General features: G+C 39.7%; 1 long non-coding RNA gene across 1 annotated transcript in view; it reads left to right on the top strand.

Annotated features, from left to right (window-relative positions):
* Positions 1-27,250, top strand: part of LOC143694333 (uncharacterized) — a 263,833-nt gene that overhangs the window by 88,150 nt on the left and 148,433 nt on the right. The window contains exon 7 of the long non-coding RNA XR_013182714.1: positions 4,207-4,271. This is a non-coding gene — a long non-coding RNA (uncharacterized LOC143694333). The remainder of the gene's footprint in view (positions 1-4,206; positions 4,272-27,250) is intronic.

Here is a 27,250-nt window from a genome sequence, read left to right on the forward strand (position 1 = left end):
AGTTCTTTTTAAAAAAAATTGAAACAGTTCTTAGTTGAAATGTGTTGAAGCTCAGAGAGTAGGTTCATAGTAGGTTTTCTAATGAAGGATTTTTATTTTTTTTGTTATGTATGGGATCATTTGTAGTTAGGTTTCATTTTTGCTGTTGTTGAAAACTTAGCTTAAACCTGTCCTTGAGAAGCTTGGAAGTACCTGATGTATTTCTGCAGCCTTGAATTCACCATGCACAAACAAAAAAATCCCACCAAAAAATCTCTGTGGAAGTTGCAGTGATGATTTCCCAGCAACCAGTGGTTTGTGGCTTGCAAAGCCTTTTTTTTTTTTTTACTATTTCAGTTGTGATTTGCTACGTTCTGCTCTTCTTTTTGCATGACATGTAAAGGTCCCTTGTTGTTTGTGTATCATTGATACAATTCTTCTGCAACCAAAAACAAAGAAGGCAGTAGTGCTTTTAATAGAGGGTGCCTGATTGATAAGCTAGTTGCAGCCAAACCTGCTCTGGCTAATTGTCTTTCAAATGCCCTCATTAATCAAACAGAGGAGTAAGTCTGACAGGAGAGCTGTCACTGTTTTCATGATTTCCTACCACTCACCTCACAGTGTGAGACCTGGCTGAGTACCCAAATCATGGCCTTTAAACAGTTTTAATGCCTGCTCACTGCAGAGCACACCTGGCTTTGGTGGGATGGGGGCCTGCCCAACTCTGAGCCATGATCTATCCCAGGAGACCAATTTAGCAGTTATTTAATGATTCATAGCTTGATGTCTGGAAATGAGTGCTCCACACGATAACATACATAAACAAATTTAATTAGTTTTTGCCTTTTTTGCATAAGTAGCCACCAGTGTATTAAAGCTGCAAACAAAACAGGTAGGCTGCCTGGAAAGTCATTGAAGCTGGTTAACAGCAGATCTTTGTAAAAGGCTGTGGAGCTTGCTTTCATCTCCTGATAGTCACTGATGCCTCTTTGGCCAGGTCCTGAAGTTGCTGGGTTTGCTCATTAAGAACAAGGGAAGCAGTTATCTAGACTAGCTTTTGGCCAGGTGTTAGAATCACATATCTACAGCAAAAACTGGCAGTCTCTCATCTACTGCCCTTCAAAGCTGCTGAACCTAGTATTTTTTTGAAACTGTTTTTCAAGGATGTGCTTCATATATTTCCTGTTTTGCAATCTATTAGAAGTAATATTTAGTAAACATCAACCTGAGTTATTGTTCAGAGATAGGGATTTATATATTTGCATTTTTATTGATCATACATGAAAACTTTGTAAAATTATTTCTAGTTGTGCACACTACAATGTAGGGCAAAATGCTTAATGCTTAAGAAAGCAAATTGAAAGCTTTAGGGACAGAATATTTTTTTACCTTCTTTTGCAACATTGCATAATTAACACTGGTGATGTATGAAGTGTATGGGGATTTGTTTATCTGCTGTTAGGTTTTTCATATTCTCTGTGGAGCAGGATTCTAGGATTGATAGTCCAGAATAATATCTTGTCATTCTCCTAAGCAATATAAGTAAATATATTTTGCATGAAAAAATGTTGCATTTTGCATATATTCATATTAAGTGAAATTCTTACTTTAATAGCATTTCAGGGCTGAAAATGATTCAGTGACACACATTACAAATATTTTATACTGCAGGGTTTCTTTGAACTCCAGACAGCAGAGCAATATAGCTTGTCTTTTTTTCTTCATCTGGGATTAGCTCCTACCCACCAAGTGGAATATTTGCTCCTATGAGAGGTGCCTTTTTCTTTAATAGGGCAGTTTGATCATAAATTTTAGCAGATCTTGGTTTTCGATTATCAACTGTCTAAACCAGACACCTTGTTTTCCTGAGCACACAGAGGAAAATCTTAGCATGGAACATGCTGGTTCCAGGAATCCTGCAGTCATCACTTTATAAATGTGCTTGATCTCAGACTTGAGCAAGAGGGACCAAGCCATGATTTAAGATGATATGCTGCTATCCAAAAGTGAAATTCTGTCTCCAGAAAGCTCAGTGGAAACTTCATTATTGGTCTCAGTGGGGCCAAATTTTATTTTTGTTGAGGTGTTGTGAACTTTGGAAGCAATTTAGACTGAGAAAGAAGGTGGGGACAGGGGACAAATTGCTTTTGACCTTTTTCTTTTGGAAGTTTAACAGAGACCATTGGCTCATTTCTGCCAGTACCTCCCAACACCTATTGGAAAATGTATTTTCTCTGAGTCACTATTAGTTTTATATCATGGTGTTTTATTTTACTATGAGAGACAGAGTTCCAAGTGGTGTGATTTATAGGACATGTATACCTAGGTAGATATTGCCTCATGTTTTCTCTTCTCTATAACCCAGAACAAAGGGCCTTAAAGAGATATATTAAAATCTAGGTACCTGCTCCTAAAATTTGACCGACTTTAACAAAACCAGTAGTGTGTAGGTAAACATTTCCTAAGGTCTGTGATTGATTTTATGAACTCATTCAATGCCTGTGGGTTGTGCTCTGTAGACACTCATAAGGATTTCTGATTAGTGTCATCGTGCCCCCTATAAATCTATTTTCTTGGGAGTCTATATCTTGGTAATAAAAACTTGTCCTGCAGTGAAAGGTCTTGGCATAATAGCAGAATTATTGCTATTTTTACTGCATTTGAAAAGCAATTCTTCCACCTTCTCCCCATCTCTAGAAACGGTCTTTTTTTTTTTTTTTTTTCTGCATATAATGTAATCCCAATACATTTCTTTGGTGATTTAATTAGGTAATATTAATCAGTATACACTTCCTTTCTTATATAGATTGTTGTGGACTGTACAGGTCCAGCCTTGTCACTGTTGTCTGCTTGTGTTGACCCCGGGCAGACTTAGTCCATTTTCCTCACTTGGGAAAATCTGTCAGCTTCTGCCTGTATTCCTGTTGTCTCTTCCAGATTTGGACCCCCCAGATCAGGATGGCTCTTTAAGATACAGTGAGGAATCAAGCTTTGTATTTAAGTGCCATTCCAAGAGCTATGAGGTGTCACACCATTTTAAGACTTCACTTGTGGGTTCTTCAGCTGTGACCAAGAGCCCTTTCAGGCTTGATGATCTGAAGTTTTGTATATGTTGAATGTGGCCCATAGGTCTGTCAAAGAGGCACAGATTTGACAGGATCCACAAAACAGACAATACAACACCTAATTTCTTTTGAGCCTGGCCAGAGCCTGCTGCTCAGAGTTAGTGCAGGTACCACTGCATAAAATGCTGCTGTGCCTGCCCCACAGGGAGGGGCAGTGCTGCCTTCTGTGTAACAGGTGATGGTTTTGCTGTCCAGGTAAATGAAGAGTTTATTTTTATCCTGACTGGCCTCCTAGTGGCAGTGATTCCCCTTTGCAGCCAGCTCAATAAAACATTTGCATGGGAAATAAATTTAGTGATTTATGGTTTAGGTCTTTCTATAGAATATTCAGTGTATCTGTTGTTGAGAGAGACGCTCTGCTATTCCCTTTTGAGATCAGGCTTTAGTTAAACCTATGCTTTATTTATTTGTGGAACTGTTGTGAATCAGGCAAGAAAGTTACAAAACGCTTCCCTGAAAGAACTGCTGAGTGTAGCATCTGACTGCAGGTAGCTAAGAGCAACAGGGTTTAAAATTGCTAAAATTCAGGAAGTGGGTAGGAACTGGAAGACAACAATTCCTGTGTGGGTTGAGCATCTGGAGCCAGCACTATTCCCAGTCTGGCCACGCTGGGATTCTGCTTTTGCATGAGCAGGAGAGGAGAATCTGCCACAGGGCAGCTGCAGGAAGATCAGTAATCAGATCCCTGATAAGCTGAGTGACTGCTGCAGGCACACTGGAGCAAACAGATTGCACTGCAGCAACACGGTGCAGAGTGATCTTGTGGGTTAGATCTGAAATAGCTGGATAGAGTTGAATGAAACTGATTAATTTTTTGGATGATTTTATTTGGTCGTGTGCCAAAACTTATTTTCTTTTATCTAGCGATAATATTTGTGATATATTAAGAATTAACAAGATTAGAAGCGAGTTTTCATTAGTAGTAAAAAGGCTATTTCATCTTACTTTTTCTTTTGTTTTTCTCATGTATAATTTTAACTATAATTTCATCAGTTTATTAACTACAGCTTTTTCAAAAAACAAGAAAAAGATACCAAAAACATACAAAACCAAGGTGGTAATATAGTACTTATAGGACAATTTTTTTTTTTTTCTGTTGCAGAAATGATGTTGCTCATTCAGGTCTGGTGAGAAGGATGTGGGAGTACATCAGTGGAGAAAGACATGGTAAAAATTTGTCACTAAAAGAAAAACATACAGGATTGTCATCTAAGTTAAATGCTGATGGATCATGGATTGGATTTTATCTGAGGGTTCTTTTAGCTCTTAGTTATGGAGTATATCTGTGAGTACAGTGCTAATGGTGATTATTGCTGTGATGGATCACCTGCTCAAAAATAATAATTGAAAGGACCTTCCTGAATTGTAACATCGCCTTATCCCATGGGAGAAATGCATAGATGGGAAGAGCTCCATTATGAAATGGAGAGAGATGGAGCAGGTTTCCTCTCTTTCAATGTTTTCCAGTACTTTATTTGTTGTTATGAAGTCTTAAAACTAAAAACTGAAATTTCATATCAAACTTCAGCAGAAAAATGTGGTTACTGGTGAAAGAAGCTGATTGGATTTTGGTTTATAATAACAAAGGTGTTTGGGCTGAAAGTGCTTTACTCTGATGGATTCAGAGCAGTTTTCTGGTGTAAGTCAGCTCTGAGTAGGACATAAGAAACCCAAGAGTTACAACTTCAGCAAAGTCATACTCATTTTTGCCTTTTAATTGTTTTTATTGTGTGAACTTACAGTCTTGAAACTGTGACTGATTAAAACAAAGGTGTTGTTTCTATAAGGGACAGGATTGTGAAAGTCAACTGAAATATAATACAGGAGTTTGGTGTGAAAGTTTTAATTTCAAGAAACAGATACATAACACTGCTAATGTCAGTGATGCTGGCTTTGAGCTCTGGAAATTGTGGGTGAAATTCAGATGTCTTCACCAAGATACCAGAAATGTAGATGTCAAAGGCTGGGGAAGTCATCCTAGATTCACTTTACAGTCAATTGAGGAAAAATGGGCACCTTCAGAGAGTGATTCATCTCAGCCTAAAATGGCCAGGTCAGGCGACTTGCCCCCTGGAGATGCCTGTTTCTCTCCAACTCTGTAGGAAAGCCTACAGTGACAAACTCAGAATTCAATGTGTGACCTTTCAGTGTCTGAAGCTAGGCTGGATGAATCTTACTCTGTGGTAGCAAGGACAGGCTCTGCCAGCTGTACTAGTGTGAGTAACACCTTCCTGGGCTGCTTCAGTGGCACTGCTTCTAGGGGGAATTGAGAAGGTCTGGCTGAGAAATTCTGAGGGTCCTCAAAACCCTGAATGATCCCAATGATGATTTTTGAGGCTTGTTTACTTCTTAGTTTCATCAGTAGTAGGTAGTTTTATTTTATCTGTGTAAAAAACAAAAGGGAAATCTGGGGGTTTGTGTTTATCTTTTTTCCCCTGTGGAATCCTAAAAATGAAGGTGTATTTTATTCTGCTGCATGGTAAAAGCTGCTGTGGAGTTTTCTCAAAAGCCGGTGGCTGTCTATTATTTGTTGTCCCATTTGCCTTCCCCATTTGTAGTATTGCAGAGTGTAGTTAGATAGTGGCTACCCTGTTAATCCAGTAAGCATGGAGGAACTGGGTAGACATTTTTTTAAGGCTGGCAAGGTATGCTGCATGGAGGATGTCTATGAGATTGAAGATCAGCTACATTAGTAATCAAAATCCTTGCTTAAAATATAAAAAAGATGAAAAATTGAGAAGACTATGGGAATGAATAGTGCTGTTGTTTTATACAGCACTTGCTATTAACAGTTAATAGAGGAAATGTTAATAGGAAGGATATTATTTTATGAAAATATTTAGGGAGAATTTGTGGTTTTGTGTAGTTTACAAATTAGAAAAGCAAGATTGCTCAGAGACCCTTGCTTAAAAGGGAATTGCCCTGAGCACTGAGTGTCCTGTGATAGAGTATGTTCAGCCTTTTAGGTCACAGGATACTTTTCATGCTGAACTCCTGTAAATACAAACCAGTTTGAACATAACAGGAGCACAAAGGCTTTTTTGCTTCTTCCAGAAATCCCCAGAAGTGGGAGGATGGAAAAAGTCCCAATAGTATTTGTGACTTTTATTTTCTGTTGTTCAGAGAACCTGCCAAACATATAATAATTAGAACTTTGTGCTTGAGGTCATATTGGTTCAGTGAATTTATACCTGAGCTGATGTTTTCAGTCACAGAGTACTCTGAATTTTCTGACAGTCATAGATGGGGTTAAGTGGTCCAATAGTTCAACACACTTGTAACCTGCTGTTACTTGTTTTTTATTGGTTTTTTTTTTCATGTCTTGACAAATACTAAAAATAGGACATAGATTGTTCCAAATCTTGAATGTACCAAGAGACTAAAATAAAAATCTGAGAGATAGATAGAGGAAGGAAGCTTAAATTTTTACAGCTTCTTACATCTTCTCTTGCTCATATGTCTGCAAACAAAGTCCTTTCTTATTTAACTATTTCCCAATATAACCTACCATGTTGAATGTCCTATATGAATTTAGTTCTTTGTAATTTACCAGGAAAACAAGAGGAAAGAGTGCATAGAAAGCAGGGTGCATAGTTTGAACTGAAATTGTGCACTGCCTTCATTAATAGTGGTAGGATCTTTAAACAGGCATCAGTGAACCTTTGTAAATTTAAATTTAGCCAAGCATCTTGTGTAATACTCTGTGTTGCTCTTCAGACAGCTCAGAGATGAGGCAGTTCTGAGCATGTCCTGGCAGCTGTGTGCATGTTGCTAATCAATCTTGTGTGTACAACTTAGGGGCTTCTTCACCTACATTTACTTTTCATTTAGCCCTTTTCAATTACCCATTCAAAAATCTTTCAAGACTGTTCCTCAGTCCTGTAATCTCTCCTCAATGAAAATGAGTGGAGCTACAAAGAGAACTAGAATAGGATTCATTCTCTTCTGTGCAAAAAAGCATGGATAAAAGCTTGACTTTAATACAGGTGTGTGTTAACACTGCTGCTATAAGGCACCTTTTGGCCACATGGCAAACGAGCTGAAATAAATCTGTTCCTTATCATGCAAGGCCTTCCTAATTAATTGGAGAAATCCTTCCTCAGAAAGATGAAGAAAACTGAGTAGAACTGAGTGCACTAATGCTGTGAAAAGGCAAATTTACCTGTACTTCTCTAATTGCCACCATTTGCAATCTGGAGGCAGGTAAAACTGTTGAAATAGGAGCATTGCTTTGAATGCAAGTGAAATTGAGAGAGTGGGATAATTCTTTCAGAAGTAGAAAAAATAATTTTACCTTCACTAAAAATCAGGGATTGTCTTTCCTATATTGGAATGGCTGGAAAGTAATTTTATAGACCTGTTTTTGACTTGGTTCACTTGGAGTGTGACTTATTTACTTGAAAAATATTTATATGGAAGCGTAGTGGAGTATCTTAGCTACACTGATTTTCATCACAGTGGCAGTCTTGATGACCTTCTCCCAGGACTGCCATAATCACTCAAAACAGTCTATATTTTGAGTTTGACAGAATATCTCCCTGAGTTCAATTTCAGAATAATCACAGTGCTGTTATGCTTTGAAAATAATAACTATTTACATGGGGTTTAAGAGGTGTTTCAGGGCCTGACATCCAGTGAAATTTCTCAGGTTGTCGAAAGGATGGTTTGAGTAACTCTTTCAGAAGCTCAGTTAATGCAAGGGCATGATCATTTTTGCCCTCACAGGACTGAGGGCATGATTAGCCCATTAAAAATCTGTATCGGCAGGCAGGTATTTCTTTGCTATGGATCCTCCAGGAGTTAGAATATTCATCATTTTGAGAAAATACTCAGTACTGTTGGATTTACCAGAAAGTTCCACCATTTTTTTGAGTGTTATTATTAGAACATTTCTATTACCAAATCTTCTGGTAATAGAAAAAATGGAAAACTACTCTGTTGATCCAGTGACTGGATGCAGATTTTTTTTTTCCCCCTATACATTTCCCATGAGATTCTTTCCTTGCTCAAGTGGATTTATCTCTATCAGTTATAGCAATGGATATGCCTTCTTATTTACAAGTAAGAGTATTCTGGGTGTAGAAATGGAAATCTCAGAGTTGACAAGGTTACCCTGAAAAAATAGGGTATGGCAGGGTTGCTGGCCTAATTACCCTTTCCTTGTTGAGTTCAAACACTGCTGTGAGTACCAGGCAGTGACTCGAGCAAACACTGGAAATTTTGTTGAAGAAACAAGAAGTGAAATGGGGGGACATGTGGCTGTTTGTGTTGGTTGTTCTAATCAAGGCAGCATTCAAATGATGGTAGCCTTCTTTCTAAGTCTCATCATTTTCTCTGGGAGTACATTTGCAGATGTGTTTTGCTTCAGAAGAAAACAATGCTTGTTCTCACTTGCCCTGCTTTGGTTGTAGCATGGAAGTCTTGGAAATGCAAGGCCTAACACATCCATGTGGTTCCAAACCTGGGAGGCTGGAGTGAATATATAAGAACAAATAAATACCACCTTACTCTATATGTACTAACTGAGATGTATCATTATCTCCATGCTTAGCAAATAACCTCTGTGAAATACAGATATTTTTGGCAGTAAACTTGGTTATCTTTAACCAAAGTAGTCTCTAAAATTCACGTTGCCAGCTCTAATGGATTGAGGTTTTCTGGACAACAGTCCCTTGGTGCCTTTTAAGGGAATAGAGTGTAAAGGGTTTCTAGTATTATAAACTTACCAAACATGTTTTGTTGTACTTGAAACTTGACTTGCCTTGGTTTTACTTTTTTTATATCATCCTCTCCATCTCATTGGACTTGTCTTTCAGTTTATGGCAAAAATTTTGGATGCAAAGTTGATTTATTGAAACGTTTTTCTTGATTGCCATTGTGTAATTTCTGTGTAAGTTTGCTGCTGCAGGGACTGCAAAATTTTGTTGTAAATTGCCATGATGTAAAAGAAAGGACTCCATAGCTGAAATATAATAGGAATATAATTAGAGAAATGGAAATGGGAAAACAGTGTCAATAGAGAACAGAAACCAGGTGTTGGCTGGGAAGAGCAGTAAATCCTTTCAAAATAGAAGTTTTAGACATTTAATGACCTCTAACTGCTGTCTAACTGACAAATATAATCTAGGGCTGGGTAGAGCTCTTTACCACCTTTGCTGTTTGTAATAAGGAAGGATCAATTCCCTCATCCATAAGCACAGTGTGAGCTCTAAAACTTTCAGTGTCCTTGGAGAGGCCCTGGCACTTCAGCACCCAGCTGAGGTGGTGGGATGTAGATAATCTTAGCACTGAAATGGCCCTGTGGCCTTTTCTGCAAAGCAGAAAAACTTCCTTAGGTTACGTAAGTGATTAAGAATATTTCTAGTTTGTGAAGTCAAGGAGTCATGACAGACATTTGTCTGTTTTCAGTGTGTGTGGCCAGTTTGCTTAGGAGTCTTTCTTTCCAACTACCTCTAAAAGTTCTTTGGAGAAAGAAAATAGAATAATCGACTCCAAAACTATCATAAGGGCTAGAAAGCATATTGATCAGAAAGCAAACAGAGCAGAATCTCACAAAAATCCCAAATTTGATGACTTTAGAAATAATATTCCAGGCTTACTGAAGTCAGCAATAATTTTTAGGTTTTCAGAACTTACAAACTAGTATGTCATTCAGGCTGTGTTTGGAAAATTAATTTTTAAATTCTTTCCTTAAGTGATACCATATTTAGCTGAAGTTCTAAATCACTGCATGCTCTGTATTTGTCAGCGAAATGCCAAGTGCCCCATTTTGTTCCTAATGGAACTCTTGTACATGTTTGTGTGTAGCCTGCAGTTTTACATTCTGTCCAGAGATGGAAGCTGCTTGCTCTGACAAGGTCAGCTTGGGAAGGAGGCCACATTCCCTCAATAAGAAAGCCAGGAGGCCAGAGCATGCCATTTCATTAGTCAGCCCAGGACTCTCTTATAGAGAAGGAGGGAGAATGAATGCTATGGAATTTAAAATATCTATTTCAGCTTTTCTGTAGCTTGGAAAATGTTGCTCTTGGGCAATATTCTGTTAATGATCACTATTGGGCCAGATGTTCAGGACATGTAAATGAGTGTATTTCCATTGACTTCAGTGGAACTAGGCCAGCTTACGCCATCTGAGAATCTGTCCCCTCAGCTTTCTTTCTAAACCAGTCGTGATTTTGGATAAGGAGTTGCAGCATTATCTGTCATAGTTCTGGTTTCCAGCAGAGGAGAAGAAAATGAAAATTCTTATTTGCTTCATCAGTGTGAGAGCAGATTAAACTGTTACAAAGAATCAAAGTAATTCAAATACCCAAATTTGAGAATGTGAAATGTAACAGACTTGCTTTGTTTTGCAGTGGGTATTTTGTCTGTCAAAACAGAACTTCATGATTTTCTAGATGGCTGGCTAGTTCTCCAAGCTTCTGATGCCACTTAGGCCAGCAGCATGGAATAAATTGAACACATTAACCTGAAAAAGATACCAAATTTTTGTCCTTTGTTGTTGAGGTTATTTTTTATTTATCAATAAATTAAGACAGACTCATCCGGGGACTCTAAGAAATGGGACAAGCTCTGTGAACTGGGTGCATTCCACCTGCCTTTCTATTCTGCTCCCATTCAGCACTTATAATGGTAATGAAGTCTAATTACAAATGCATGTGACTGCCTGTTGTAATCTGTCAGTGTTTTTCTGAAAAACCTTGTGCCAGTTCAGTATTGGTCATTAGATAATAAGGATTGATAAAACGTAAGGGGCAAAATGTTAAAAATGCTACTATCGATTAGAACGCACCTTAATAATGAAACCATGGGCCTGGGGACGAAAGCCATGGATCATTTTGACAATTCGGCCTTAGATTCTGGATGAGACAGAGTGGGGACAATTAATCCCTCAGAGCCACAAATCACAAATAAAGTAGTTGCAGCTCATTACAACCTGACCTTGCTAAACGGCCTTGAAAACACAAGTGACCTTCTAGTATTTGAAAAGATTACAAAGCTCTATTGAGAAATATCTTTTTTATTTATTTATTTTTAATGCTTGGGAACCACATGGCTTAATTTTAACTGATCTTGATGAAAGAAGCTTTTAACTTCACCATCTTTCAGGAACCAGATTGCTAATGTCTTGTGGAACTGATGGTGGTACTGCAGGGCAGTGCTCGAGAAAGATCTTAAAAGTCAAAAGTCTTGATCTGTGCAGTTAATCAGTGGAAGTTTGTGCTGCAATACCTTTGAAGAAACAATAGTTTCAGTGAACTATTGAGTGGTTCTAGTTAGGGCTTTTTATAAATATTATGGTATTATTGGAGCGCTGCATAATAGCAGGAAAGTATCCTTGTGCATTGTCAATTCCAACCCCAAAATTTAGAAATATGTTCAGCAAAGTATTTAATGAATTCCCTTCATGTTCCCACCCTAAATGGGAATAAGGAGAGGTCACGTATTTTGCATTTCTGTCCTTTGACATGCGCTGTAGATGTTCTTTGGCTAACTGACTTGAGTGCTTTGTCATGGGCTAGTGCATATGGAAATCTCAAAGAATTCCCTCTGAGTTTCTGATAGAATTGTCCACCTTAATTTGACCCTTTATGCTGAGTCAGGCTCATCTTTCTACTGAATGTGATAGAAGGAGATATCTTTTCAGCTCATTCCTGAGAAGAGGTCTTGACCGCCATGCCTGATGTTGTCTCAGCTGTGCAATGAATTTTGAGCACTTGCTGATTTCCTTGTGCTTTGGACTATGCCCATGTGTGACTCTGCTTATTGCTCCTTCCTTTTAATGTACTTGAATGAGATGTTTCCTAAGTATCCTCACCATGCATGAACTCCAATCTCATCCCATGCACTGCATCCCCTACATTAGATAAATGCAATTCCTTTAAAACCCACTTCTCTATAAATACAATGTCTTGTATTTACAATTGCACCAATACAGTGGCTTTCTATGGGGACTTTGCTGTGTTCTGTACAAGAGCTGGAATCTGCTCTGGTGCTGAGGGCATCATTAAGAATGCCCTACACACAGACCTGGTGGTTGTGGTAAGAGAGTGGTGACTTTGATGATGTCAGTGATGGCTGTGGGCACAGAGGCAACAACTCCATGTTTCCATGTTCTTCGATGTTCAGACAAAGGCATCAAACATGTAGTAGTGTGGAACCACTACCTTAGATCATAGAGGCATGCCAAATCTGAGAAATGGCACTGGATAGATAATCTTTTCTGCAAAAGTGGAGTTTTCAAGATAGCTCTAAAATGCAACCTCCTATAGAGGACATGGCAAAAAAATCCCTGTTGAGTGTACTATGTGCACAGTAATTGCAGTCCCCTGGCTGTGTGGGGAGCCAAGGTGAAGGCATCTCCGTGCTGCTGCTAGAGAAACTGTGAGAGCCCACTCTCACACACCTGGATTTAGGTTGTTTTACCCTGGCATTACAGGAGTGAGGTTTAGCCATAGAGCTCTCTCCTTGATTCTGGGCCTGGATGACAGTTCTTTTGGCATTAGGAGTGACAGAGAGAAGTCTGTGTGATATCACTGTGTGTAGTATATTGACACTGGCTCTCCTTTTATTATCTTGAAACAAAATGGATTAGATGAACAAAAGGGATTCCTTGGAAGATCCATTCAATTATTTCACAGTGACAGCCAGGGAAAAACACAGTCTATCCCATTGATGTAGCAGTTCCTACTTCTGATCAGAAAGCATTGTGACATTTTCAGCATATCAGTGGCTAAGCAGTGACTACACAGTTTGAGTTAACACTTGATCTCCTGACATTCCAGCCAATAATCCAAACTGCTTTCCACAGACTTCTCCTCCAGAGGTTCAGCTGTAGTCAAGGTCTCATGACAGGAATAGTCCTGGCCATGTACTTGTAGGGACATTGTGGGGCACAACACAACTCAATTATTGGACATAGGATTGGGAAACAAGTGGAATAAATAGACTCCTTATAAGGGAAAAATCAACCATTTATTAAGTAGATGAAGACACTGAGGCTATTCCAGCATAGAACTGGACAACCAGAGCTATTACTTTGACACTTCCTGTTTTCCTTTTTTTTTTGGTTTTTTTTTTTGGTGGGAATTTCGACAGCATTTCTGATAGCATCAAAGGTGCTTTAAGAATCAAACCAAAAGTTTCCTTTACCATGCTTACTTAGTAGCTCCACTTAGTGGCTCCTGGGATAACACAGAGTTTCCCTCAGCACCTGTTACCTGGCGCTGTGGTGCTCATCCTCCTTCCCTCCATCCTGCTGGATCCTTCAGGCACACAGGATTGCTGCAGCAATGTCAGAGACTAACAAGTGCACTAATTGCAGAGTGGGAAAGAACACCTGCTGATTCTCAGCTGAGTTATCCTTGTAGCAAACCTTATGTCTGTGAATGTTTCTCTACCGAGTTCTTGTGTAGCTGTGATTTCCTTTGGAAGTGTGTGGGTCGTAGGGAGCACTGAATCACAGCAGCTCAGCACACAGCCTTCCACCTTCATGGATGACACTCCTGCTTGGAATCAGTGACTGATTCCTCTGCAGGCTCTCTGCCCTTTGAATCCTCATTCATTTGATTTCTGGCCTTTGGGGATGAATTTATCTCTCCATGTACTCTATTTACTACAGAACGTGATTTCCAGGAGATATTAGGCGTGCTTGAAGAACACTTTGGGGGAAAAATTCTTCAGAGGGGCAGAGAAATCTGGCTTCAGGAAGGTGAGATACCAGCTGTCCTTTACATAAAAGCTTGAAGTACTACCCAAAAGCTAAAAGTAAAAATAGCTGAAGTAGTGGAGATATTTTGGTGTGGAAGGAGCAGAGAAGTGATTGTTAGTGCATAGCTGTGGACATAAATAAATACTGGCCTTGCAAGGGTGTAATGTCTGTTTTCTCCAAGGCAAACTCCTAATAGCTGTCCTTAAAAAGTGGTTATTTTGGAGAATGGAGTAAGTGTTGTAGGCGTGCATTTGTGTGTGTACCCTGCCAGGGCTCTAGACATTTCTGCATATGACTCTGTCTAATCCAGGTAATGTTCCGAATACTGGCTGTGTAATATATGCAATATTTGGGCATTATGTAAGCTCTGTAAGTTACTGCAGTGAAAATTAATAACTTTCTCCTTTGTAATTAAGCACTTGTCTCTCTTGTGGCCTGCTGAAGCAGTGAGGTAAGGAGGAGTAGTGATTCCCAGGCCCAATTGTGTAACCATGGAGCTGCTGTCTGGATCACAGAGTCTCAAAGGAGCAGAGGGCTCACAGGAGATAGTTTCCCTGAATAGCTATGATGGGACCTTGCTGGGTAGGGGAGAAGCAGAAAGGATGGATACACTGGGAAAAGTCACATCCAGCTCTTGTAGGTAGACCTTGGGAGCAAAGAGGTGCCTGTTTCTGGGGCATGCATTTGGTATGTACAAAACTTCCAGTATTTAGCTGCAGGTTTTTTCCCTTCTTATTTGGTAAAGACCACATTGTATCTAGAGAAGGAACCTGCTTTTTAGTTCACTAGTTACAGTTCATGCACATTTATTTAAAGTATCCACATCCAGTGGCCTTTACTGCTTAGAAGTCAAATAATGTTTTTCACAATGCAAGCCAAAGGTAGTACTTCAGCTTCCTTGAAGCTGGTGTACTGAGCATTGAGCAGCCTATTGGATTGATGTGATGAACCATATGGATCTCAGACCAGGACTAAATCATGTCAAATATAGGTTCTTGCTTGGGTGCCTAATTTTTTTCTTCTGTAAGTCTAAATGCATGTACAAGCTCTTCTCTCCCACTTTATACGTACCATAAAAGAAGCTAATAGCATAACAGTTAATGTCACAAGTGACCTATTTTAAAACATTACTTAGAGTCACTTATTTTAGCACTGTCTGTGCTGAAATTTTCTATTTTGGATGCCTGCCTCAGCCCACTTCTGTCTGTTTGAAATGAAAAAAAAAATCCTATTATTTTCAGAAAAAAAGAAGGCAAAGTAAATTTTTCCTGTTCTTATGAGTGTTTGATCAGCTCCATCACACTCTTCTTCAGCCTCAATCTCAAAAAAGTTTTGTTGGATCATTATCTTTTGCTGTTCCAGTGAGAATCCATTAGGGAAAACACTGAAAAATCTGTTCTTTCACATGATCAGTAGAGATTTCGTATCTGAATTCCCTGAAATTGTCTGTACAGCACACTGCAGGCATTGAGCAAAATCTTGTCAGGGATCACTTCTAAAATTCTAGGCTGTTGTGGCATCAAGCACTGGAAGTTCAAGCATATGCTGACCCAGAGCAGTGCAGCACTTGGTGCTGGGGATGCTGAGGTGGGGAATTCAGCTCCTGGTCCAAGCACAGTGCAGACCATCAAGGCTCAAAGTGAGGAGATGCTCCTGGGCTTTTGAGGTTGTCTTTTTACAGCTGCTCAGACTGAGGTGGAGGAGAATCTCCTGAGCTGAGGAGCTGTGAAAGGACTTGGCCAGGATGGGACCTTAAGGGGAGCAAGAAAGACCTGGAAGTAGCAATGGTGGAATGGTGGAAGTAGCAATGCTGCCACTGGCATAAGTGATGGCAGAAAAATTGGTCAGCTGTGGATATAGGTTGGGATAGGAGGCAGAAAGAATACTGGTAGGATTGGAAACCTGAGGGTAATGGGTAGGAGGGAGGCTGGGACTAACAAATAGGCATAAGAAGGGGAATATGTACTCCTAGGGTGAATCTGAACAAGCCAGAATACAGCGCTAAACAGAAGGTTAGAATGGGAAACTCAGACTGGAGGAATTTAGGGGCTGCATTTGCAAAAATATTGGCACAAGACAAGGACTGGGAGTGGGGGGAAGAATGTGAGAGAAAAGTCTTTGTAGTGGAAAGCAGCAGAAGGCCACCAAAGATAGACCTGAGAGGCAGAGCCAAGAGGCATGGTGCCCTGTGCTGCAGAATTCCTGGGAAAGCTGCATGCATCCCAGCCCAGCCCTCCTTCTGCCTGCTCCACCTGCAGACTCTACCATTGCTCCTTCCACTCATGTGGCCAAAGCCTCTGCTGTGGACCATGAAGGCCCAGCCCTATATTTCAGTATCACTGCCATTCCATACAATAGATTTTTTTCAGGCTTTCTTTGCTCTCCCTGTCTGTATTTTTTTTTAAGCAACCTATGAAATTACAGATAAAAGGATACAAAACCATGAATGTTGCAAAAAAACCAAGCACTATAAAAAAAGGAAAAGGAAAAAGAATAATGCTGTCCATGAAGCCTTAATTGGGCCCCCTTGTGTGGATACATTTTGATACTGTCTCTAATTACATGGTCACACACTGCTTTTCCCATGGACCCCTGCATTGTTCTGTGCACTAAGTAGAAGGTGATTGCTGAATGAGTGCAGCTTTAAGTTGTTTTATTCTCTCTGTTGCACGAGTAGTCCCAGGCCTGCCTTACTGCAGGCTGCCCAAGACTAACACAGAATCACTGATTTGATTTGATTTTCTTGTGGCTTTTTCATTGCTGTTTTGAAAACAATAATGTTTATTTTTCAAACGCACTCACTCCCAGATGTGTGGTAAGGCTCTCTGCTTCCACCTGTGCAAAAGGGGATGCAGGGGGGCCGAGTGTGGTGTGGCAGGGCTGATGCTCTCCAGGCTCTCAAAACCAGGCTGGTCCTCACTCCAGAATGCATCTGTGATGGGCACAGAGTCTGCTCTGACACGGATCTATTTCTCAGGACACACAAAGGGAAGACACCACAAACAATAAATGCTGTGGGAAGGTGAGCTTTCCTTCAGTGCTGGAGACCAGCTGTAATCTGCTAGGGCACAACTGCAGAGACTCAACCCAGTGGCCATTCATTACTTTAGTTCCTTGCCCTATTTCTCTCTTTTTCTCCTGGTCTCTGACTGAAGATGGGACATGCAGAGTGTGAGTTTGGTATGGATGGTTTGAGATCATCTGGGGAAGAGCTGTGCAGTCAAACAGTGTCATCATGGACATGTGTAGGGTAGGGGCTGAATTAAGGTGCTGCAGATCTTAATTATGGCACCTGAAACTTCTGACTTGCTTTGCTTTTCAGCCCTAATGTTCTTATAATTTAATTTGGGTGTACATGTGCTTAAGATATATTGCTTCCTCACTTATGAAAAGATGTTAACAGGCTGCACTCTTTGAATACTTTTCTAAAAATTCTGAATTTAGCTTTCTGAACAGGTTTTTGAAATCAATACAGAGAGAGCTGCTAACAGGAGGTAAACTACAAACCACAAACACTTTCAATAGGATAGCTCTTTTTATATAACATTTGATATCATTTTCACAGCATGATCTCTACTTTCATACTGTGATAGCTTTTACCTGGAGTTTAGATGATTCATTTTTGTAGTGGATACTTAACTTTTATATGAGGAAAATGCAAGAGAAGCCAGCACAGCATTAAATGAACTATAGTTGCAGCATTAAATGAACTACAGTACAGTAATAATGTTGAATGCTCAGATCCTTGCCATCTCACAGGGCTGGATTCATGAAGGCTCTATTGATTCATAAGTGAGGAGATATGGAGGCCTGGAATTCTCTCTGTTTTTGGCATATCTAATTCAAATTTTAAGAGATTTTAAGAGTGGGTTGGCACTCAGTGATTATTTAGTAATTGTTAGAAATCCCTATAGGATTCTGGCTGAGAATTGACTCTGATTTCCTACTGGTGTGGGTCTCAGGGAGCCATGTAGCTGTGTTGCTGGCTCGTCCTCATGTTCTCTTTCCCTGAAGCTCTTAAAATTAATTTAGAAACCTTAGTTTTACACTGACTTCTACAGTTACTACCGAGATAGTGAGGAACATTTTTGTTAAATTTTCACATTTATGATGATTATTTTTTCAAAGAGATCCAGATTTTTGTGGGGTTTATATGGACTGCATGGAACTAAGTATGTTATTTCAGCTTTTCTGGTAAATGATCACAGTTGTTGAGGCTTTCTAGGCTACCCTGCCAAGCTTCTGTTTTCACATGCTTGTGGCTTCTTATGAACCATTTTAAATTCAAGTTTTCTATATATACAACTCCCAACCAGTTTTTGTGTCTACTTATTCCTGAATGATGCAAAAATGAAAAAACTAAAAAATATTGGTTTGATACTGTTTAAAGATAAAAATGGAGTACTTGCTTTATTTCCTCTATTCAGCCTGTCATCAACCTCTACTCTCTTTCTTCAGGTTTCCATCACTCTCTCATTCTTCTTTTCCTGTCCAGGAAAACTGCATTGGAATACAAAAATGTGAAATGGCCTGACAGTCACATGCTATTAAAAATCTGTCAAACTTGAGGTTAGTCATCAGAAATCTTCTCATCAGAGTTTTTGTAGTGAAAGAAAAAATCAATTAATAATATTAGAAAAATTTGAGCAGGGCTAATTCTTTAAAATTCTGTTTAAGACTTTTGTTTGTAATTTAGTTCTTGCTTTAGAAAAAAAAAAATAAAGGAAAGCTTTCCTCCTTACTAGAAGCCAGACATCCCTTGCTAATTTCAAAATAAAGAGAAAATCTTGTAGGTCTTCTAGTGTTTTTATAAACTGATTCTATCAAAAAGTATCTTGCAGGACCTGTCTTGCACTTGGTCAAGATGAAGGTGAACCCTTTCTACTCTTGTCACATATATTGTAAAGCTATTTTGAAATGAACGAGACAATTGTCTGAGCCTGGCAAGCGTTGCCAATAGGTGCTGCAGGTCCTACCCTGGCGTTTCAGGTTGGAAAGGTTTGAAATCACCCTTGGTGATTATCTCCTGTACTTTTCTGTACTGAGCAGCATACTGTGTCTAATCAATATTTCTTCTGCTCCCTGAGGTTCTTAATTCACATGCTCAGAAAACTTCATGTTTTGTATTCCTTGAGGTACACCCTACAAAACCTCAGATACACACAGGAATGCACATTCAAGGCCCCCTGCTTGCACCCCATCTGTCTGAGCTTATCACAGAATGACTGAGTGAGCTTTGCTTTACAACTTGAGATTTGTGTGTAGAAACTCTCCTCTCTTTTTTGATTCTCCTGCTGGAGCTCAGGAGCAAAACCTGCTGTAGGTAAAACACAGGTTTTACCTACAGTAGGTTTTGCAGTGCTTGCTTGACTCCTGGGCCTGCCTTCCCCCTGCTCCTCTATTCAAGAATTGCATATCTGAACTCATTTCTAGGAGGTTAAATTATGCCTAACCTGAAGCAGAATAATGTTATTTCCAGAGTCTCCTAAGATAATTTTTATTTCTAATGGGGTAGGGATCCCAGCCAAGGTCACAGCCTGGGCATGCTGGCTGCTGTACAAACATATTATGACAGTCACTCTCCAGAGAAGGGGCCGTAACTCCTAAGCTGATGGCTCACTGTGCTTTGGGGTTTCTGTCCCTGAAACCAAGTTTTGGTGCATTTGCTGAGATTGGTGAAGCAAGGCTGGTGAGGATTCTGCTTAAGAACTCTGTTAAATTTGAGACTCTCAAATTTAGATTTAGTTGTTTAAAACAATTAAAATCTCGAGGATCTTGATGGTATTTACACCGTAAATTTCTTGAAGTGAAATTGAATCTATTTACGTGGATATATCTTTTTTTCTGAGCTGTACAAATTCAAAGAGATTCTTCAACATAGCTGAAACTTGCTGTATGTTTAAAACATTGTGAGGTATGGGGTGAGGGCAAACTTATAGGATGAGGAAACACTGGGTTTTCTTACAACCTTGTGGGAAATGGAGCCAAGTACATATTTCTGCTTCAAGAAATTACTATGTGCATCAGACTTAAGGTTACAGTCATTTACCTTCCCCTTCACAGAATCTCCTCTCCAGTCTGGCTTTCAGTGCCCTACTGTTGCCTCTCAAAGTGTATCTAAGCTGGGTAGTGCTCGGGACAAGTACCTGGAGATGTCCCTCTGATGTTTTTGCATGAGGCAGGGTTCCAATTAGAATCAGAGGTGGCTAGAGGGGAATCCCAAAGCTTTCCAATCCTGGAGTCCCTACGGTGAGATTTCAGTCACTAGTCTTAAATTTGAACAAACGGGTCAAAGACACTCCCTGTGAAAAATTAATTTAATTAGAAGCCCTCAAGTGACTAAAACTGTGTTTGATATGGTTTATTAACAGTTTTGATCCCAGATTAACATTTTGCTATGATAAATTTGGACATTGGTCTCTGACCCCTCCTTTTTTTTGTTAGGAAAAAGATCTCTTTTGTATTACAGGTAAAGATTCAGCAAATTATAAAATTATGTTATCAATGGAAAAGTTTGCCTTATTTTTTTTCTTTTTCCCCAGTGTGGACATTAGAACATTCAGAGATTATTATTATTTGAATAAGTACGGTGTCTATTCCTGTAAGACCCTTGTTATGAGGCTTTTAATTGTTACTAACCTCTTAAAAAAAAAAAAAAAAAGCAGTAGATAACTCTAACAACAGGACCACAGGTGAAGTTATTGAAAAGCCAGAGAGTTTAAGTCTGAATACCAATGGTGAGCCCTAGCACAAGATTTATGTCCAGTGAGAATCTACATATTCTTATAGTCCCAGGCATCCTGGTGAGATGCTGTAAAGAGGGCCAGGCACAGTCAAAATCAGATTAATTTCCTTTCATCTTCAGAAGTAGCATGATGTCAACTTCACCTTGAACTGAAATTTGTCCTCTGATCTGATAAAATCATTATTTGCCAATAAAATATGGGACAATTCTGCTGCCTGCTCCCCCCAGCCCTGCTGTGCATGGAAGCACTCAGTCTTCAGCTGCAGCTCATGTGGAGCTGCACCTTGGCTTGAGAGCAGCTTTGATTGCAAGCAGAAGCTGCTGTGTTACCCCAGATGATACCTCTGATTAACTGGCTCATAGTGGAGGCCATAAAGGGCTTGACATCACAAATTAAGGGCAGTGTTTCACTCTCCATCTTGGATCTGCTGCTATTTGCTGATTGCATCCTGGAAGTAACTTTGGTTTTACTCACAGGAGTTGTCAATAGAAAGAATAATTAGGCTTCTGTCATCAAGTGAGACTTAAAAAAAGTGCACCAAGAGCTGATGTTCAGGCTGACTTTCAGTCAGAATTAGAGAAATGATGGTTACAGGTGTTCATCTGTCCACTTGCCTCTTGTTTTCAAGTGCAGCCCCCTCATCTCATCACAAGGAAAGCCCTCCCTCAGGCAGAACAGCTGACAGCAACTCTGTAATCTGCTGATTCTGATCCCAACAGCATTCTGAGTGAAGGGGAAAAAAACAAGTGTGTTTGACCCTTGACAAACTGCAGTATTTAGAATTATTATCTTTCACAGGATTTAAGTATGAGCAGGTATTTATGTAAACGATGATTCTTTAATTTGTCTAATAGTATTGGGTTTTTTCCCTTCCACCTCATTACACATTTCACTATTTTGCTTGTGACATCCAGCTGTGATCCAGGTTTACAACCAGACAATGTTTTCACTAAAATTCAGTGACTTTGAATCTAATGAAGTCCAATAATGATGTTTGTATTTTTCTGTAAGTAAAACCTGCTTGAAATTGGCCTATATGCAGCAAGTGAAATCAGTGACAGAGGAAAGTATTGGCAAAAATGACCTGAATATGAAATAACCAGTAAGACATGTTGGAAATAAAGAAGACTTTTAACCACTATAAATTACTGCTTAGAGAAAATGCCTTTCAAAATTACTTGTAATATTTATAGTGGGCCTGCATATAAAGATTTTGTGGCAAAACATGTGTTGTTACACATCTGAGTGTGTCCCCATATCCCAAATAATACCAGGCAGTATCTCATATGGACACTGTTGCCCAAAAAAGAGTAGTAGCTCTGAAATAGATGATTTGTGACTGGTGGTGCTGTTATAACAGAGGTCGCTGGGCTGTCATTGTGTGGTTTTTTTACCTGAATAGCAGGAATTTCTTTGTTTGGCCAAGCTTGCCTTGGAGTCACAGAAACTGCAGCTCAGGAGAATGTCTGGCCAATACAGCTCCACAATATCCTTTTGTGAGCCTCCAGTCCTGAGGCATATCAGGGGCTTGAGCACTGCTGCTCGTCTGCTGTGTCCTGAGGTGGCCCCAGGCAGTGGATGTGTTCTGGGTCTCAGGGAAAACCTGACCACACTCTTTCCTCCTTCCTGTCCTTGTCCTGCCCATCAGTGGCACAGAACCAGCTCTGCAGGTCTCCAGCATCACAAGGCTTTCCAAATAAGAGTTACTCCTTGCTACTTGTATAAGTGCAAGTCAGGCACAGCCACGGTGCATGTTCTGCTCTGTCATGTTCTAAATCTGATTTGGCTTCCTACACTGCTCAGCAGTGGATGTGGGGGAGCAGGGAGCAGGCAAGGTGGGATGGGATCTGTGCTGCTGTTCCAGGGGCCAGTCAGTGGGATATTGCCATGACATCCCAGGTCTAACAGCTGTGCTTTTGCTATGAGCTACTCATGTCACAATCACACCCAGTCAACAGGGTTAAATTTTTGGTGAGGTTTTTTTATTTTAATATCCAGTTTTGGGAAGTAACATGAATATTAATAGCAGCTGATAGTCATTGTGCAAATGCAGCCAGATCGTTTTTCACTCACTTTTACCAGGAATATTTCCAAACTTTAGTTTTCAGAAAAACTCAAACTGCTGCGGCCCGAGAGATAGGGAGTACAACAGAGGATATGACCTTTCTGAATGTTTTCTTATCAGGCAGCATAAGTACTGTATGTCCCACTAAGCTGCTTCAATAGAACCTTGTCAAGTTATCACATTACTTGACATGTTGCTGATAATGAATACATAAAAGCTTTAGATATTGAGGACTCGGAGGAAATAAATAAGATTTACTGAAAAACTGCTCAACATATATCCCAGGGCCATGTTTATTTTTTTTTTCCATGTGGATTGTGTGCTGCCTTTAGTCCCTTAGATAAATGGAATGATGCAAGAGTTTCAGCTTCTTGAAATGTAAAGTGCAGATGTGAGCAGATAAATGAAGAAAGTAAATGGTCATCTATCTCTATTGTGGAGAACTCAATCACATTGTAACCTTATCAGTCTTGTTCTCCAGAAGTGCCTGATATTTTACTTTTCTGCTACCACATGCTTCTCTAGCTCTGGTTGATATCTGCAATATCTTCTCTTGTTCTGTATTCTTATGAGTGTTGAGGAGGAGTTCATATTCATCTTTGTAATTTTGCCTTACATCACTTCCGCTAACTTTGACTTTGAGGAATTAAAGCCACGAACCCAAAAAACCCAAATGCAGTAGACAGAACCAGGATCAACAGCATTAACCCCTCATGTCACTGTGGGAGACAGTGGCATTCAGACTTAGGAGTCAAGTAGCTCTTGCTGAGCGGCTGCCCAGAGTTTCTGAGCTGGTCCCTTCCCCAGCAGGAGGGGGCCCACAGGACAGGAAACTCCAGGCACTGTTCAAGAGAATAGGGACACCTACCCCCTCACTCTATTTCTGAAATGATGCACTGGTAGCTTTGGAATGGTTTTGGTTAATTCATTTCATGTTTTACCTGGGTCTGGAAAGCTGGATGTCCCCCATCTGTCCTGAAGACAGTCTGACACTGGCTGAGATTTCATGTTTGCTTTGTCAACAGGCTCCCAGTGCAGCTGGGCAATAAGATCTGACAGTGTCGAGATGATTTGTTGCAAATAAGCATCTGAACTTTGGATGCAGTTTTTGATAGCTATCAAGGATTTATTCAACAAGAACTGTTTGTGTGCCTTTGACTGTTGAAGGTAAATTAATACCTTCTGAATCTGATCTCCGCAAATTCTGACTTGTAAGAGCTGTAAAATTCATGACAGTTATCTTCTTAAATAAATACATAATCAAGTATTTTTAGTAATCTCTGCTTCAAAAATATGTGTTCTGTTGCCTCTCTAATTCCTAATTTTTCATGTTTAGATTAAATGGATCAACTCCTAGAGAGAAGGTGACTTTGAGATTTACTTCAAGTTTACTCATTTAGTAAACTACTGAATGCTTAAAGCATAAAATAAGAAGCTATTATCTTTAAAATGACTCCCCAAACACCTGCAATTTACTCACCTATGAAAAGACACCCACAGAACCTGTTCTTTATTCCCATCCAACCCCCCGAATGGTGCCTTTCTCCAGAAGGCTGTGGTTTCACTCTGGGCTGCTCTTGCACACAAAGAGACATCCTTGTGGCTGCTCTCTTAGCTGCTTGAGACTTTTCCTCGTGCTTGAAGTCACCTCCTGTGTCTGAGTGATCAGGAGGAGGTGGGGAGCGCTGCGATGGCGCCATGGCTGTAAGCGATGATATCTAACAATGCCCCGAGGAGCTAGTTAAAAAGTGCCTCTCACACTTGGGAAAGAGCTTTAATGGAGCTGCATTAGAAAGCTGGCAGTTGCTTGTTGGGCAAAACAGACTTTTTTTTTTTTTTTTTTTGCGCCGTAAGGATTATTGGAGCATTTGTTACACAGTGATTTGGAAATCATAAGAAAACATTTCTAATTTCACTTCCCCCAGCAAACAGCTAATGGATCTGGTGCACAGGAAGCACAGACAGCATGCTGTAGAGCGTGGAATCTTGCTTATGCTTCTAATTGAGAGGGCAGGGGATAGAAGCTGTAGCTATTTATTTTTTTTATAAGTGTCCTTCCCAGAAACAGAATTTTCAAAGGCAGAGGTAGAAAATAACTTGGTAATTTTCCCTTTGCCTTAAACTCTTGGTATGCTTGTGCAAATACATTTTAGTGTTGTTCAAATGACATGGTAAATGCTGATGAAGTGTCACACCTCTAGCAGGTGACCTAAATGCTGTCTGTGCTGTGCCCATAACAGAAACCTTGGTGAAATGGTAACAGATGAATAGAGATTAGATTTTACAAATCTAAAGGGTGGCTGGCAAGAAGTGCTTTTCAGAGGCCATTGCTCAACAACTCTCTGCAGGCCAATGTCCTGCACAGTTGGAGAGAAATGAGTAACACTTAAAAATCAAGAGAAAAAAATTATTTCTTTTTCCAAACAGTCTCTTTATACTGGCTAACCTGTCTCTTTACCACATTATGGTCTCTGTCATGACTTCTCTCTGGAACTGGAGAAGTAGAAATGTGATCCAATAGCTGTGCACAAGCCTTTTGTAGCTGTGATAGAGCTGATGTTGTTTGACCCTTAGGTCCAAAGATTCATCTTGATATTCTTCAGTTAAACTTTAAATGCAGATCTATAGTTTTTTAAAAAAATACCCAAAAAATAAATACCACCACACCATAAATAGCCTCACATAAAAAAATGGAGAAAGTAATGAAGTGTGATGATCTGCTGAATTTCAACCTTAAGTAATAGTTAAACCTGATCACATATGACTGAAAATGTCAACTGTTATTTTTTGTCTGAATTTTTGTGGAATTGGCATTCCCACTCATCCAAAATGTCACAGGCCTAAGGATATAGTAATGATAAAAGTGCATTAGAGAGCTCATAAATCTATGAAATGGATTTGCAATTGGAAATCCAGAACACTTATCCGCATCTCAGCAGAAGCTGAGGCACCCAAAAATTTCAGCAAAATTCTCCTTTAAAAGAATTCTCCCAATCCCAAAAATAAAAGCACCCTATCTTTGGGAGATCTTTTAAAAACTAGTGATATACATATCTCTTTTATCAATCAGCTAAGAAAACATTGATTTATTCCAAACAGTGCAAATTTGCTCCCTTGAGTTTTGTGACCAAGATGCAAATTATTTTGTATTTCTATCTATGACACTGACTGGAACAACCCTGGATGAGCTAGGGCTGATGTTCAAGCCTGGATATTAGGGATGAGCTGTAGTAAAGTTTGAGTCATAGGGCTGAGCATGAAAAACTCTGGACAGCCTGATTTTAGTGAAGGAAGACATGAACCCTTACCTTCAAAGGGAGAAACATAAATACCTAGGATTAAATCTCTAAAAAACTATCTGTGGCACAGGGTGCAAAATTAAAATCTGGGACTGGGAACCCTGCAGTTTCTGACTGATACAAAATGGCTGCTCTATAAGAGCCCTTTTTTATTTTAGATTCAGAGCTTTTTAGCAGATTTTGTCATTCAGATTGCTGTCCATATTTTTCAATACAAAATTCCAAGAAAGACTAGAAAAACTTGAAATTATTCTCTTTCTCCATTTGCTTATTATTCTATGTCAAACATAAAAATGAAACAGTGTTGGATGCGCTTATTTGTTCTGGTATTTTCAATATATGCTGTTAAACAGTGGCTGTTAAGCTAACAGTGCAACCTGTGACAGAATTCAGGAAAATGGAGAATGAGAAGGAAGTCTGGACAGAAAAGATCAAATGCCTGATTTTATTTTTGAATAGCAGCACACATAAGACATTTCTTTAAGAGACCATTGTGGCAGAGAGGAGGAGGAGGAGAGGAAGATAGAAGGCCCTGGAAGAAAGTGGAATCAAGTTTCTGAAAACTGCCGCCTTTACAAAGAATGTCCTTTAGATACAAATAACGTGCAGGTTTATAAAAGAGAGAAGTGGGTTTAGAATTAGGAACTCAGAATACCAGTGAGCTTCCAACAATGAATCTTAGCAAAGAAAAATACCTGTTGCTGTAGGAGCTCCAGTTGTGCCTTGAAAGTACAATGGAGAAAGGACAGAAGCGAAAAGACAACTATTCTTCTTTCTATTCAGGAAAGGATTGGCTTTCCCTTCTGACAACTGTCATCTCAGTTTGTGCAGTGTAGCCCTTCATGAGACCTGCAAGGATGCTTGATGGTAAACTGTCTTCAAGAAAGAACAGTTCATTACAAAAAGCTTTAGAATTTGGGCCTCCTTAACAGCTTTTCAGATAAAAGGGACAGACCAGTCTTTCTTAGGTGATTTAAGTAAGAGTGTGATCACTGAATAGATCTGCAGGATGGCAACAAGGACAGAGATTTATATAAGAGCTTTAAGAACAGAGGTTTATAATTAATTAGTCAGCGGTGAATTGGTGGAGCGTTGGGAAGGAGAAGTAAAGGAGAGACCCACAGTGCTGCTTGCAGGTTAGTCTGAAGTGAAAGCTCTTGGGGTGTGGGCCAGACTGACAGAGTTCTGCTAAAAGGAAAGAAAAAGCATTAACCTGTGTTCATGCCTGGATTTAATTCCACAAGACACTGCAGGACCTAAAGCAAACCAGTTGGGACCTAAGGTACATCAAGTAACATTTAACCAGTTGTATGTTCTTTTTATGACTT

Source organism: Agelaius phoeniceus, chromosome 6 (assembly GCF_051311805.1).
Source record: "Agelaius phoeniceus isolate bAgePho1 chromosome 6, bAgePho1.hap1, whole genome shotgun sequence".
In the NCBI taxonomy this organism is placed as follows: Eukaryota; Metazoa; Chordata; class Aves; order Passeriformes; family Icteridae; genus Agelaius; species Agelaius phoeniceus.